This window comes from Gadus chalcogrammus, chromosome 23, assembly GCF_026213295.1.
Source record: "Gadus chalcogrammus isolate NIFS_2021 chromosome 23, NIFS_Gcha_1.0, whole genome shotgun sequence".
Lineage (NCBI taxonomy): Eukaryota > Metazoa > Chordata > Actinopteri > Gadiformes > Gadidae > Gadus > Gadus chalcogrammus.
In genome coordinates, this window is record NC_079434.1 from 8,563,198 (window position 1) to 8,579,691 (window position 16,494).

The window sequence follows — 16,494 nt, forward strand, 5'->3', positions numbered from 1 at the left end:
CAACAACCTAAAAAATGTAATACCCAATACTGTACATTGCAGAACGGTACTTTACAGTGCAGTAAATTCAGATTAAGCAAAAATAAATAAAAAATAAACCAAAAATACACCACTGTACTGTAAAGACAGGAAAACAAGGCAATTGTTGGTGGGTGGGCTTATGGATCCTCGTCTTGTGTGCCGAATCCATTCTATCGATTGACCTTACCTCAATGTCTCCGCAGGCCTGATCCATTGTCTGCAGAAGAGGCATGCGGGCATGTGGTTGGCGGTCATATACACGCCATCTTTGAGGCGAAAAAAACCCTTCTATAGGTTTTAGAAATGGCGAGTATACGAGTTCAAATTGTTTATGGTTGGTGTGCCAGTTCCGGACCAAAACAGCCCGATGGAAACAAACATTATCCCAGACAACAGCAAACCTGGGCTGCTCTGATCTGTCCTGTTCAGCCGCATCATGGAGTGCATCTTGAAATGTGATGATATGTTGGGTATTGTAGGGACCTATTTTTGCATGATTGTGCAGTTACCCTCGAAGGCTTATGGCGCCACACAATGATATATTTCCCCCGCGTTGCCTCGGGACGTGCACAATTGCCCTTTGGCCTTTTTGTAGCTGGCTGATAGATGTTCAGTTTTCTAAGTAAGTGTTTTCAGGTGTGTATTTAAGTACTTTCAATTACCCAATGTGTTTTGTATTTTGAATAGATGTCTTTTCCCAATGGTACGCTGAGATTTCATTTTTGAACTAAGTGTCTATGTATGAAATAGTGTGTAGTGTGCAGGACCAAGTATGTTGCAGAAAGGAGCAAGTGTGTTGCCAAATTGCAACTAAAGTGCAAGCAGTGCTTTTGTGGTATGGTTACATGTGTTTAAGGTACAGTAACAAATACTTCAAGTTGTGCTACTTTGGTCTAAGCATGTAGTGTTCAAGCAATTGGCAAAAACTGTAAATAAAAACCTGTTTGGCTTAAAGATGACATGGTATTGACATAGCATATATATACACTATATATATGCTATACAATACTATATCTGACATGGTATTGACATACCATGTAGGACCATGCTAATGGCAAATACATCCTCTATATAAATCGCACCAATATCATTTCACATTAATAATTTACCACAGTTATATTACAAATCAGTATTAGGCTCCAAGGAACAAGCTCCCATTTGCCCACTCCCAGACTTATGAGTCCCAGAGTTTGTGAAGTGTTCAGACTTTCAGCAACCAGGAAAACATGTTTTTCACCATCAGCTGATTGTGTGCAAGAAGATACTTCCTTCTTCCTGAATCTCATAGTTTCGTCACAAATAACTCTGTGTGTCTGTGTATGTGCCTGTCTGTCTGTTTCCGATTCAGAATCAGAGTTTATTTTGTTACATCTTATTGTACAAATACACGAGTAAAATTGTTAGGCTTGGTTCCTCAACAGTCCCATAGACGCAACAAACAGTGTGTGGTTGTATCTTTGTGTGTGTGTGTGTGTGTGTGTGTGTGTGTGTGTGTGTGTGTGTGCGTGTGCGTGTGTGTGCGTCTATGTATTTGTGTGTGTAGACACAGGGACAAGGGAACGGTAGGCATCCCTGTGAGGACACAGTGGGGCATGTGTTTATTTATTTATATATTAATAATTACTATTGTCCTGATTAGGGGGACTGCAGGATGTCCTGTCTGAGGATGCTCTCCCGAGACTGAATCACCTTTCCTGACTCCTGATTGCATTGTTCTCCCCCTCCTCATGTTTGGTTAAGGCCTGGAGGACCGTGGATGTTTTTGAGGTCGGGTCGGCCAATTGGCCACTGACCTGGTTTGCAGTGTGTCTCTATCAAGGTCAATATCGTCTTACAAAGGACCACTTTGGACTCTGTAGAGGTAGCGTGTTTGAAGTGTAAGCTGAGTGCCAGCGGCACGCGCGTTAGCATTTGTTCTGTGATCTCTCTGTGTTTGTAACCAAAGATACGCTGTGCATTTCTATGTTTGTTTCTTTACTGTGTGTGTACGTATGTGTGTACGTATGTGTGTGTGTGTGTGTGTGTGTGTGTGTGTGTGTGTGTGTGTGTGTGTGTGTGTGTGTGTGTGTGTGTGTGTGTGTGTGTGTGTGTGTGTGCGCGCTTGTGCACATTTGTGGACATTCACTGCTTTGTTTGTCCTCATTGAATAAAGGCTTGGTCTTTGGGTCTGAATCCGTCAGCAACAACAGTTTACTCAGAGGAATTGGCGGTCCACAGAGAAGAGAGGAAATAATAGTGAGAAGAATATGCCCCACACTCTGAATAAACCATGAGGGATATCCATTAGTAACAGAAAACTAATCTCAATAGGAGTCTGGTAATTGAGAAACGATTTTTTGTGTATTTTACTGACTGAAAAAACAGATAGGACCAAACAGGCACGCAAGGCAAAGGAGAGCTAGGTTAAATCAGATATTAATGAAATTCTGGTAAGTATATGGATCATTGGTTGCGATGCACGATCACACACACACACACACACAAACGCACACACACACACACACACACACACACACACACACACACACACACACACACACACACACACACACACACACACACACATACACACGTAAATCAAAGTTTTTTCAATAAAGGTATGTTTACATTGCACTTCAACTTAACAGACAGTTATGCTTTTAGAAATCTAAAAATGTGTAAAAACCTTTTACACATTTACAGCCGAAAGACCAGCCTCTAGGTGGCGGTAGGACAGAACACAACATTAAATCAATTCAATCTTTTCATCCTGTACCATTCCTTAGGCTTATGTTTGTTGAACCTTTTGGTTGTACCAGTTTCAACTATCAACAGATTGTATAGGTCGTACATATTTTGAATTGAGTTTATGCGTCTCTTTCAATTCTAAACCTAATGCCTCATGCAACAAAATAAAAAAAAACTGGTCAAATGTTATGGTCTGACACAATTAGCATGACTTTCATTTGCCCTTTTAACTCCGGTCAGCCATGTAGCATTAAAGGTAGCGGAGCAGGTAACTCGTGTTTACATTACAAGCCTGACGCCAGCCCAGCGCCGTGGCCCCTGCAGCTTGGCACGCACAGGCTCAGACTGGTAGCCACAAAGTTCAGCCAACTCGGTTGAGTTTTTCTGAATTTTGGTTACTGTTAAATAATATAAATAACAAATATGTTAAACAAAGGTTGCAGGGTCCTACTACAGTCCAGCAATCAATACGGTTCAAGGCTGAATCTCGTTCGTCAAGTTATTCTTTGAATAATAAATAGGGGCTAAAGGTTTTGTTGATGTCCATTTGTGAGCCATAGCCTAATTACGCTCCCTAAATCAAATGATCTCACCAGTTGGCTAAATTAGGTTGCCTAATTTCAAAATAAAAACCATTGTGAAGGTCAAGAGGTCACTCCTCCTCACATGCAGAATAACATCCAGTGGGCAACAGTAGCCTCTTGAGAACAGTTCATTCCTGTCCACTCCGCCCCCACCACACTTATTAAGGCGGTGCTTAATCTCTAGTCCTTACTTCTACACCCCTACCTGCACCAACCTCAGGGTCCCCCATGGGTATTATTTTCTTCCACATGGTCACTGCCGGCTCCATTAGGGGTACTTCAAAGAGCCTTTATGCCCAGTAACCTAAACATTCCCATTCCTCTGCCCTGACTCTCACCCCGACCCCTCCTCTCCACGGATCGCACAATCTTCCACGTCTAATGGTATTTTTCTTATTTTTTCGTAAACTGCTGCACTACTTCCTTGAAGATATCCATCTGAACCTTCATAATTGCGTGCTACACCCGCACCCCCCACCGCCAGTGGTCTTGTTACGCATGGATATCATGGTGCCTTCATCTTGTACAGGGCCGTTGAATGATCCTCTGAGTGCAAACATTAAACCGTGCCACATGGGCGACACTGATAACACAGCAAACAGGCCTGTTCCCAGCATAGGCTCAGAGCAGCTGTAACAGCTGTAAAAGTAACTGACATAATGTAATAGTGGATGACATGCCAGGGATAAGGAGTTAGCTGTACATTATCCATGCATCCTCGTGACGTGGCTACTTTCTGAAGAAATTTATAATTTGAGACATTATTTTAATTGCTTGTGAAAAAAACAAACATCTGTCAGGTTCTACGGTTGGAGCCTACGACCAGGTCTGCATCCATAGCAAGGCTCTGCTGTTCATATATAGCAGACCTCTGCTTTTAAGAAATAACAGCACGTAGAATGCTGTATTTGACCAATGAAAATTCAAGCTGGGTCATAAAATTTGACAGAATGCAACAGTATGCCTTGTTGACAATAGCAAACAGAATGTAACTAGTTAAGGAAATATAATAGCAGTTGACAGAATATGACAATAGCTGACAGAATGAGGCAGTTTTTGACCTAATGTAAACGTAGTTGACAGAATATGAAAGTCGCCGACAGAATGTTACGATAGTAGACAGAATGTTCCTAGCTATCAGAATGTAACAGTAGTCGACCAAACTCTGTGCAAACAGGACTGTCTTGTGGAATTGCCATGAGAAAGCTAACTTTTGCAGCAGAGTTAATGAACAGGACCGGAAAGTTTGGATAGAGTACCTCCCTATGGCCCCAAAGAGGCCCCTTGTTATCAGACAAATAGTCCTTTCAAAAACAGGACCCCAAAAGAAGGAAATGTGTGTATTACATAACTGCTACCCCTTCACCCCAGGCTCCAGAATGTACACGTAAGTGTAAAGGCACATGTCTGCTTAATCGACACCTTCTGGGGAGCATTTGTACTCAGAGAAAGAGAAGACCAATATTCAAGAAGAACAGCGATTAGCTAGCATATATTTGTTATTTGTTGTTTGTCTTTGTTTGTCATTCACTGCAGTTGTTACATTTGTTGAAATTAGAGTTATAAATAATTAGAAATTTGCTTGATTTTGCTCTGTTAAAAATAAATGAAAAGGGTTTATCCGAAAAGGTCTGAAGATGGGAGCGGATGTTATGCTGCATCTCAACCGAAGTGTTTATAGTTAGGGTTACACAGCATGCAGGTTGAAGCACTGTTTGAGTTTATAGATGTGAATACACGCCAAGCAGTTTGAACCAGTGTTAGAGTTTATAGTTATTATCACACGCCAAGCAGATTGAAACAGTGTTAGAGTTAGTTATTATTACACGCCGAGCAGTTTGAAGCACTCTTTGAGTTTATAGTTATTATCACACGCCAAGCCGTTTGAACCAGTGTTAGAGTTTATAGTTCTGATTACTGGCCAAGCAGTTTGAAGCATTGTAAAAGTTTAAAGTGTGTATGAATACATCTCATTTTGGTACTATCAAACTAAATTGATGGATTCACGGGAAATGTGCAGTTTAAATAAAACAATTGCCGGTGAACTATAGAAGGCTTTCACCTGAGGTCAAACACATTCCAAGCCCCCATCTTGGTGCTTTTTCCCAATTGGTTGCTGTATTTTTAGTAAAGAAGTACCAAGACCTCAGGCTTGAACCTTATGAGGCCATCAGTTAACACACATTTAGTTCCTGGAACAATCTAGGTTAGCTTCTAGGAGGTCAGAGGCTTCCCGCAAACTGACCTATAGAAACGCAATCCTAATCCAATTGTGCTGATGAGTAAGGCAAACAGACACACACACTCACACTCACACTCACACTCACACACACACACACACACACACACACACACACACACACACACACACACACACACACACACGCACACACACAAATGATGATTCTTCTTAAGTTCCCTTCAGCTAGTTCTGCTCTCTGAGCTCTTAACATGCGCAGACACATGTCACTCACATGGCTCACACCACATGACCACTGTGAGTGGCGTCTTTTGAACAACCCTTCCCAGATGACCACCCTTCCACGCATGTCCTCCACCTACCCTCGTCTCCTTCTCTCCAGCACCACCTGGTCCTCGTTCCAAACACACAGTCGGAGTCTTTTGTCTTTCATCTTGGACGTGACCATTTGTCTTGCACTGGACCAGAACATTCACCTTTAGTCATACAGCAGACGCTTTGATCCAATGTCCCAGAGAACAATAAAAGCATAACATAGAAATAGGAGTAGCTACGGAAAATCCCAGTGCCTCACAACCTGGTTTCAATAGCAACTGGACCCAATTCAGAGTAGCAGTAGGAATCAGAAAGTTGTTAGTATCAGTGGTAATGCAAAGGAACACAGGATTGGCAACCTGGCATTCTGCTTCTGTCTCAACAGCAGCTCAATAGCCAGCACTGCGGTGTCACCAGGGAGCTGTGGGGATGTTTGGCTGTGTTGGCTCTGCAAGGTCAGCAGTCTTTGGTTATTAAGATCCTGCGATCGAACTACAAGTTGAAACACACACTTACAGTCCAAGGCTACATAGGTCTGCCTCAAAGAGTCTTTGAGGTTATGCCACAGAACGACAGTTCCCAGACAGGGGTGGCCTTTTACTGGTGATTGAAGTCAATGGTGCTGCCACAAAGTCATGCTTGTTGATTTTACAGTTCTGTGTTAATAGGTAATCTAAAAAGAAAAGAAAAAACGGAGCAAATTGAGCTCAAAGTTGATCATTAGAGTGTACCACCAATGAACAGACTATCCCTTAACTTGGATCATTAAGATCTGGTGAAACCACTAGCAGAAACGTGGGATTTACTAGCTAACAGCTTGACTTTATTATCATCGAAATATGTTATTATGATTTATATATTGTATTAGTTTTCCTTATTGCATTCCTAAGCATATATAACTCATAGTGAGATGCTATCTGAAGGTCAATTGAGACATATTCTCCTCCAAGCGATTCTGCCAGATTCCCACAGTTTGAAAACTGTGTCAACCGTCGCTAGCGGCATGCTAGCCCCAGCAGGGGAAACCGCTAGCGAGTTCTCCATCGCCCACCACAGTTCGTACAGAATGTTCCGGGGCTCATATGTAGACTGTCCTAACCCACTGGCCCCTCAATACCCTTCAGTCCTGGCACGGGATGTCATCACATGATGACATGATAGTCATGCCGCTGCCGGTCGGCCCTGTGAGATCAGGGCAGCCGGGCTAAGGCCTGTGATAACCTGATCCTGAACAGACTGCCGCTGTAATTCATCACACTGACTCAATCACTCACAGGGCGAGCGGTTGCAGCCAGTCGGCCTGGCCTAGCCAAATCACACAGGGCGTGCTGTGTTATACAGATATAGATAGGGCTCTGCACGTGTTGTTACATATGATATGTTTATTTTCTACCCTAATGGGTTCCAGCATAGCGACACTTCGGGGGGGGTAGAGCAGCTGGAGAGGGGCTGCTGGTGGTCTCGTGGATGTGTGTGTGAATGAGTTAAAGTCTTTGTTATTGAGTGAGTGTCTCTGTGAATGAATACATTTTCTGTGAACGAGTGATTTAAACAACGTATGTCTACAAGTGAATCAAAGTGAATGTGAGACGTAACATGCTAGGTGCTTTAACTCGAATTATATTAGTTTTCGTACAATTCATTTGCCAGGAAGTGATCGTGTTAGGCACAGTTGGACTTCAGGAAAGAGCAGTCGGACCCCAGTGTTACCAGCAGAGCTCTCTACTGTGTTCAATCCAGAGTCCCTCAGGGCGCATTGGTCTTGTCTTTTAGCTATAATTAGTTTACTGGTTTATTATGGAGCTGGATCTGTATATAACTGCCTGGATGGTTATTATCAGGTTAACTGGGCTGCAGCAGAGTCCAAACATACGGTTGAATTCCCACATTATGACTCCGTTTTAAAAACCCTCAATCGTTGCCTGGTACAAAAATGACATTGTAGTTATGTGGTTTGATTCCTACAATTACGTCCGTCCTACATTAAACATTCAGGCTTACAATTCAAACAGTTACAGACAATTAAGAAACAAACTAGAGAAAACACAAAGAGGCAGACAGATGGTTGAGCTGTGTGAATGAGTGCAAAAAGATTTGAAAGATGAGCGAATGACGCTCGTTCCTCGTCAAGCAGAACCAAGATTCCCTCTGTCCTCCTGTGACCAACAGGCTTATCAGCAGATAAAGACCAAATCAAAACCAGGGCTGTACCAACAGGCGGGGGATTAGACGTTGGACTTTATATTACTTCAGTCTACATCTGTTACAGAGGCCCTGAGGAGAAGACCAGATGCTAGTGTAAATCATGACTAAAGCCCTGTACATTCAGGTCAGGGTTCAGCAAAATATTCAAACACATTATTGTCAAGCAACAAATATTCACGTATTTAAAAAGGCCAATTTGGTTAATCCACCACTGCCAAAGAATATGAATTACACCAAGTATAATTCATATACTTGTGTTTTTTGTATGTTTTGGCATTAATATAACTAATTTATCACAACGTTACATCCACATATACAATGAGTCATTTGGAGTTCGCCTTATCCTAATCAACATTGGTTAAATCATAAACTTTGCTGATATCTGTGAAGTCTGTGAGGAAGATGGAAGGTATTTACTGTTTAATAACATGGCTCTGAGCAATAGTTTTATTAGTATTTTGCAGTTTGTTGACATGAGGGGAAGTGTTGTGATTAGAAGAAGGCTGGACAAGAAGGACCTTCACAGCACTGTGTACACTCTGCATGTGAAACGCATTTGTAAGCAGGGCTCCTGCTCTGCAGCTATAAATCATGTTGGCGTGTATGTGAACCTGCCATGTGTGAGAGCACTGCCCATTGCTATGTGTGAAAGACCTGCTGGCTATTGCTCCAGGAAACCCTTCCCTAATATTCCACAAAATGCACCCAATATTCCCCCCGGCATTGCTCTGGGGGTGGGGGTGGTGGGTGTATTGCGTTTCTGGGTGCCTATCAACTGAATGTATTTCACTAGGTTCCAACTGCAGCCACTGCAGGCCTCAGCACCAATTTAATATCATAATATGTATAACACCCTTGTTTGGAATACTATTACTAATGGACTCTATTGACATCTAGCAGGTAGGGGCGTCTCGTTCAACGACAGCTAACGATAGACTGAGGATAGATGGGATTTGAAAGATATTTTTGTCCGAACTAGTGTCCGAACTTTATCCGTACTGTAACTTTAAACTGCATTAGCTGTCGGCATTGCAGCAGCTCTGCAGTGGGGGCCAGCTGAGGCGTACTGCACCACCGTATAGCCTAGACCCCGGTCACCTCAGACCCAGGGGGACAGCCAACAGTATGGAGACGGATGGCTGAGAGAGGGCGCAGAGAAGGGGAAACAGGGGCGTGGAGAGGGGGAGGAAGGGGTGTGGAGACGGGGGGAGAGGGGCGTGGAGAAGGGGAGAGAGAAGGGGGAGAGGGGGGTGGAGAGGGGGAGAAAGGGGTGTGGAGAGGGGGAGAAAGGGGTGTGGAGAGGGGGGAGAGGGGTGTGGAGGGGGAGAAAGGGGTGTGGAAGGGGGGAGAGAGGGGTGTGGAGAGGGGAGAAGGGGTGTGGAGAGGGGGGGAGAGGGGCGTGGAGAAGGGAGAGAGAAGGGGAGAGAGAGGGGTGTGGAGAGGGGAGGAGAGGGGCGTGGAGAAGGGGAGAGAGGGGGGGAGAGGGGTGTCGAGAGGGGTGTGGAGAAGGGAGGAGAGGGGCGTGGAGAAGGGGAGAGAGAAGGGGGAGAGAGGGGTGTGGAGAAGGGGAGAGATGGGCGCAGAGAAGGGGAGAGAGGGGTGTGGAGGGGGAGAGAGGGGTGTGGAGAGGGGCGTGGAGAGGGGGAGAGAGGGGTGTGGAGGGGAGAAAGGGGGGAGAGAGGGGTGTGGAGAGGGGGAGAGAGGGGTGTGGAGAGCGGGAGAGAGGGGTGTTGACAGGGTGGAGAAGGGGAGAGAGGGGTTTGGAGAAGGGGGAGACAGAGAGAGTATAAGTAAACCGAAGGCAGTATAGAAGTAAAGGAAAGAGAGAGAGGGATCAGGGAGGGGGGATGGGGAGGACAGTACGCGGTATGAGGAAGGATGCTTGAGACGAGAGAGGGAGAAAGGGGGCAAGAGAGAGAAGGTCAGGAGAAGAGAGACAGAGGGGAAGATGGGAGAGAGAGAGGGGAGAAGGAGAAGGAGGGATAGCTAAAATGGAAACCTGGATAGAGTGCACGTCTGTCATGCTCTGCAAGTGGAGTGGCAGGACCTTTATGCTGCCCTTCATTCACATACACAAAGACAGAGACCATCAGAGAGAAGTGAGAGAGATTGAGAGGGAGAGTGAGAGGGGGAGGAGGGAGGAAGGGAAGAGGGAGGGAGGGAGGGAGGGAGGGACAGACAGAGAGAGTGTTTATATGCATGTGAATGAGAGAGTAGCACAGCAGCTCTGACTGGACTCTTGGTGGAACAGAGGAGAAAGCTGCCAGCTGCCAGCTCTTCATATTCTGTCAATGTCTTTAGTTCTGGATCTTGACACGCAGAATCAGGGCCCCTTCAGCCACCAAATCCTCACTAAGTCTGTGGCAGAAAGTGCTGAAATCATTTATGGTGGTATGTTTTTGTACCACCATGTTAAACATTCTAATGTTTAGCAATCATCTAAAATACTTGTACACATTCTTATTGCAGCACTAATTCTTATGACCTCGTACAATATTTAAATGTGCAGTGCTTGCAGTTAAATACAGTTGAGGTTGGAATGTGAATGCAAATTTTAGTTGCATTTACAAGATGCGCAACCAGCATGCGTAATGTTTGTGAGTTTAATTTCAGAGGTCTTTTGGTAAACTTCGCTCATCTCAAACAGGTTTTTACCTTTACACAATTTTTTTTAAATTTTGTATAACCTTGTTTATCCATTTGAGTAAAGGTGTGTTTCAAAAGATTTTCCAAAAAGCAGCCTGGACGAAAAAGCAGCAAAATAAACATGGCTTCTTTTTGCATCAAGTGATTTTCTCCTCTAATTGCATGCTTTTTGTGTGCTTGTTTCGATCCCCCATTTTTGTAATGTAGTGCTGTTAGAGGCACAGAGCCTCAGCGATCAATGTAGCATCATGCTGATGCCCTTAGCCAGTAGACAGTCATGGATTCTGGACCCCGGCCTGGAAAATAACTATTTTTACGATTCGTCTTTTTTTCCCCCCCTGCTTGTTTGCACAAATCCAACTTTCCATCTCAGACTATCCAACCACGCGGTTCTTCAGTGCTCGTCCACTAGCCACAGAGAACTGAAAACGACACTGCACGGCAATGGTGGTATCACATCTTTTTGTTGTTGCTATGACAACCGTTTTGGGTGGCGATGAGGGGAGGGTGATATGTATGCTCCATTTTGACACAAAAGATTCTTTATAATTGGTGGCAAGATAGACAAAGAGGAGGAGAGAGGAGGGGGAGGAGAAAAGAGTGGGGGGAGATATGGGAGGGGGGGGTGAGGGGGAGAGATGCAGTGCATAAGCTGGAGGCTGGGATGGGAGACTGAGACAAAGAGCGAGAGAGAGAGAGAGAGCGAGAGAGAGAGCGAGAGAGAGAGCGAGAGAGAGAGAGAGAGAGAGAGAGAGAGAGAGAGAGAGAGAGAGAGAGAGAGAGAGAGAGAGAGAGGAGAGAGAGAGAAGAGAGAGAGAGAGAGAGAGAGAGAGAGAGAGAGAGAGAGAGAGAGAGAGAGACTTAAAGAGCTTAAATGAGCAATGGAGAGGAGAGAGATAGGGGTGGGAGATATAGTACAGAGAGGGGGGTGAGGTTATAGAATGAGAAGAGGGAAGGAAAGAGACTGAGAGAGAGGAGAGAGGGAGTGAGGAGATTAAGTGAGGACAGAGGGAGAGAGAGAGGACGTACAGAGGGCTGTGAGTGAGTTGGGATGAATGTTAAAATCCCTTCAATCGCTCCTCTTTGTAGCTCCTTTTGTCCACTGGTCGCCATTTGGCAGGCACACTGGGACCCCTAATGAGCTGGAGCAGAGCGTTCCATGGCTACTGGAATGCTGGTAATGAGAAGGGATTATCTCTCGTGTATGATGAATACTCTTTAGTGCACGTCAGTATTTGATGGCTGAATGTGTTAAATGGGTTGTTAGATAACGGCGACTAGAACGAGTAATGTGGGGAAGGTCTTTGATAACATTGATGAGTTGAACGTTCACTTACAGTTTAATTATAACTAGTCATCTAAGAGTTCGATGGGCGATCATTTGTGCGTTCATGGAAAGAAAAAAACGCTGAGGCAGACAAAAATTAGAAATCATCTTGTTTGCCCTAGATTTTTGAATGTTTGAAAAAATTTGTGTGTTTGTGTTTGCATATGTGGTCTGTGTGTGTTTCTTTGTGTGTGCCCGTGCAACCCCAGCCATCCAATCATCTCTCCTTCACCGTAACAGATAGACAATCACCATGGCGATCTGTACTGGTTTCCATGCCAACGAGATGCAGGGCTGCTTCCCCCCTGGCATCAGAAAGATTTCTGACCTGGAATTGGCAAATAGCACTGGCAGACAAACACACGCCCCCCCCACACACACACACACACACACACACACACACAAGCACATAAGCACACAAACACACACATACACACACACACACACACACACACACACACACACACACACACACACACACACACACACACACACACACACACACACACACACACACACCTTTTGACGGCCTGATGCTAGCCTGTCATTTAATCTCGAAAGCCAAAGAATCAGTGAATCATCTTCATACTTTGTGCTGATTAATCAGGATATATGTGGTTAATAATGTATGTAATAGTAAAGAAAATACAGAAAATAAAAACATTATTCAATTTACAATATTGAAATACATTTACATTGACATTTAGCAGAAGCTTTTATCCAAAGCAACTTACAATAAGTACATCTCTCAGAAAAACATGTTGCACGATTAATAAGAAATCAATAAAAATCAAGCCACACAACAGCCAATAGGCTGCCTGCCATATGTGCCCTGGCAGGTCGTTCTACAGCAGGCTGGCTCGGATGGAAAACCCAACATCACCGCAGCTCTCTGGAACAAACACACTCTGAGCAGGGAAGGTAGAGCCCTTCTTTATATTTAGTTTCCATTTCTAATACTGCAGCCCTATTTATCCGTCGACTGAAATTGCGCGTCTGACTAAGGCAATTTCTGACAGCACCTTTTCTTCAGTACGATAGAAAAAGTACAGTTTGAGGAGTGGGAAGAAAAATATTTTTTTGCAGACACTGCTTATATTTTCCGAGGGGGGGGTTGGATCGTATTAGGAAGCATTTCCGGGTTTGTTGGCGGTACGGTCGCATTGGCGAAGCTTAGCCTGATCTTCATTAATCAACCTGACCCCCATACTTAACACAGATGTATTAAAAAATCCTCTTTAAACCAAACGGGAACAAATAGGAATTGGACGGGATGCAGAGAGAAAGAATAAAAGTGCATAACTTTAAATCTCGTCCTGTGTCCTAACCTTTCCACCCAAACCACGTAGGCAAGGGTAGCTCTATGCCTGCCATTATACCTAAGGTGTGAGCCATAGGGTATGCGTGTGTATTGACCTTTGAACCCCTGTGAGGGAGCGACGTCTGGCTTCAGTCGGCTGGGGTAGGTCCAGGTGGGGTAGGTGTTCTCAACCATCACCCCTGCCCTGGTCAACATGGAATTAGGATGAAATGAGAAGAGAAAAGGTAAAAATGTTATGAGTCCCCGATGGAAAATGAAGGTGTCACTGCAATATATAATATAGGATAGTGGTAAGAATTTTTTTATGCTACCCATAAAAATAGTTTCACTATCTACCGACTGCAAGTACTGTAAGAAAACATTCTGTGCAAACGGACAATAAAGTATTATCTTATCTTAATTGAGCCGTTGGGTCTATGAGGCTTGGTTTGGTGAAATGCAGATCGCCGGCTATGCTATTCGGTGAATTGTGCTTGATACAAGACTCTGGATTTGGCTAAGGCGCTTAGAGATGTGTTATATATAGAGGTAATGGGATTTGCGCTCTCTGGGAAACCGCCTTGGTACTGGAGCAGGAGAAGCCTGGATTCACCTCACCCTTTGTCATGTTGGTTATCCTACGGTTTCATTTATTTCTGTGTACTGATTGGGATTTACAGGCAAAAACTGTCCCCTCATTTTGTGGCTAATGTAGCTGTGCAGTTTATGTAGCTTATGTTGCTTACATTACTAATGTGGCTAGTGTTGGTTCTAAATGTTGCTTATGTAGCCGGTGTGGCTTATTGATCAAATGTGTCTAATTCAGCTAGTGTGGCTCATGTAAATCATGTGGCCAATGTAACTTATGTTTATCATGTGAGTATTCTACAGATGCAAAGTGTTCATGGTGATATAATAACATAATAAATAATCCTAAAGCAGGATGAATGCAGACCTTTGTTGCCCCTTAAGCATCTTAGCCAAATTACTGATGGTTTGAGGGAAGTGCTGCAGTAAGTCCAACAAGCTCCAGTGTGTTGTGATGCTAAATATTAGCCTGTGAAACAAACCCTCTGGTAAGCGTGGTGTCAGAACAAATGTCCCCTATTTACCGTGCGTGTTGCCCTGTCACCTCAATTTGAAATAGGGAGAGTCTTATTTATAGCACAACTTTGAGGGATGTCTCACATTTGTCAATGTGTTAAGATTGGCATTAACACAATATAATAAAAGGGAGCGTAATAGAAATGGACAAAATTGAATAGAGAATAAGATGATGGGTAATGTACGATCTAATAGAACTGACAGTACAGAACGGAAAAAAAATAGATTCAACAATATGGAAAATAGTCTAATCCTGTTCACAAAGATCAGCATTATGCTTCTGGGCTGTGAGCCATTGTCCGAAGTTGTCTCATTTTAAGCATCTGCTCGATTCTTGAAGAACAATACGATAAGTACTGCATGTTAACGGACATTAGACATATGCCACATACACATGGGGCTTTAACAACAGTGTCCGATAACAGCGTCTCCTAAATGTCCTACCGGTTATCCGACCAATCTATAATGGCAGACTGGTTGCATAACTGCAAACATTCCCCACGCAGTCACTGGGGAGTTTGCGTGATTGCAATCAGATGGACGATTAGCCGGCTTGTTTTCACTGCAAACGCGCAAGAGATCTTCCTGTTTGGTTTCCAAACGCAGAGAGGACTCGGAGGAGCCTATCGGTGGGTTCAATCACACTGTCATCCTCAGGTCAGACGAGCCAAGCTGAATGTACAATCTTTACTGTGAGCGATGCATTTTGTCCTCTGGAATAAAACACAGAGCTCGAGGACATATATGTCACTCAGCGGTCTGCACAGAATACAAAATATTATCAGCATTATTAGGACTTCGTAGCCAACAGTGTGCTGATTGGAAATCCTCATGATCATCATGATCAACGATAGTATCATCATCATTAGCATCTGATATGATATGATATGAAAACTTTATTTCAGACTCAAGTCCATAAATAGTACAATACAAATACAATACAAAAATATAAAAAGTCAGTTAATATACAAACATTTCAACCAGTGCACCCTCAGGCTGGCGGTATAGCGAGCACAGCTCAGAGTGGGATTTACAAGTACCACAATGATACCATTCCGAAATTCCTCCATACGTTTCATAGATATATAGATATAGAGATAAACAAGAGTGAGAGACATAGAGACAGATGAGATGACAAACAGAGGGATGGAGCATCAGAGAGAGTGTGAACGCTTGTTGGGGAAGGCAAGTGTGAGAGAGAGAGAGAGAGAGAGAGAGAGAGAGAGAGAGAGAGAGAGAGAGAGAGAGAGAGAGAGAGAGAGAGAGAGAGAGAGAGAGAGAGAGAGAGAGAGAGAGAGAGAGGAGAGAGAGAGAGAGAGAGAGAGAGAGAGAGAGAGAGAGAGAGAGAGAGAGAGAGAGAGAGAGAGAGAGAGAGAGAGAGAGAGAGAGACACTGCATATCCATCTGGCTCTATGCTGTATCAGTAATTCAGGAGCATTCACTTTTCGGCTATACACACACATGCACGCACGCACACGCACGTGCATGCACACATGTACAACCGCACACCCACACGTACACACACACACATGCATGCACACACACACACACACACACACACACATGTCCGCATATACACACACACACACACACACACACACACACACACACACACACACACACACACACACACACACACACACACACACACACACACACACACACACACACACACACACACACACACACACACACACAACTCCCCTCTGACTGTTTGTCATATTTATTGTGAAAGTGTCATACTGGTTCCACTGAAGTTGAGCAAACATCCTCCAGTTTGGTTTCCCAGCACTGAGAACCTCTCAGTATCTGTGGTTTCAAAAGCTCTGTCCTTCTCCGGACCGATGTTGTGAGTCAAGCTATATGTGCGTCAACGGTCCAATCTTTACTGATTGGTCATACAAATAAATCCAAGTTCTGCTTTTTGAGTAGTAATACTTATCCTAGTATTTAAGCAGTGCCAGTGAGATAAATAGGATTTTTGATTGCTGATTAAAAAGAAAAAAACGTTTTCAAAATAAAGGCGTTCAAATATCACATGCTGGGCTTTAAGTATAAATTGTGA